Below are 744 nucleotides of genomic sequence, written 5' to 3' on the forward strand. Positions count from 1 at the left end.
CTACTAACTCAGAAACAGAGTTGTGGCAATATCCATAATTTCCATCTCCTGGGAAAGGGTGAATTTCCTTCTAGACTTGCTCTGCTCTTCGAAGAATATTGAGAGTAAGGACTGTTTCATACCGAATTGATATGTAGAGATTTTTCAATTAGCAATAATCGCGCCTCGGATAAACCTCATTGGCTACGATACTGCCACTGCGCAAAGCTTGATATGTAGAGATTTTTAGTTTGAGTCAAAGAACTACAGAATGGGATCTTTCATGTCTCCTTCTCTAGCTCTGCCAGCTCTGGCCTGGGCCTTTTCCAAGAGAACATAGAAGAGAGAATGACAGCCAGGTGGCAGGTGAGTTAAACTTCCTTTAGTCACGAGCTTCTTTGCAAGCCTTAGAGATTATCCCATTATGATAGAAGCTGGGCTCTATAGAGAAGACTAGTATGTTTGCTGGTTTCAGATTCTCTTCTTTCTCACCATACAACCCAGCTGTAGGGATCTTCCTTCTGAATGGCCCTTCATAATGCCTGGGTGACCGGCCCCATCATGTGTTTTGTAATGGATGGGAGCAGAGGATTGAGGCAGTTCTCCCCTTAGCAGTAGCTCAGGGAGTGTTTGGAACTTTCATGAGAGCATAAAAATTCTGAATCTTCTAGTCCCTTTCAAAGGGACACCATATTTTTAATCCTTTTTCTCCAGTTTTAGTTCTTAAAAGTATCTTCTGTTCCATGAACACTTATCATGGATCTT

At 42.1% G+C, this 744-nt stretch overlaps 1 pseudogene; it reads right to left on the reverse strand.

The window, feature by feature from the left end:
* On the reverse strand, nt 1-209 carry LOC122916579 (annotated as a pseudogene).
* Nucleotides 210-744: the final 535 nt, after the last annotated feature.

The sequence above is a fragment of the Neovison vison genome, chromosome 8, assembly GCF_020171115.1.
Source record: "Neovison vison isolate M4711 chromosome 8, ASM_NN_V1, whole genome shotgun sequence".
Lineage (NCBI taxonomy): Eukaryota > Metazoa > Chordata > Mammalia > Carnivora > Mustelidae > Neogale > Neogale vison.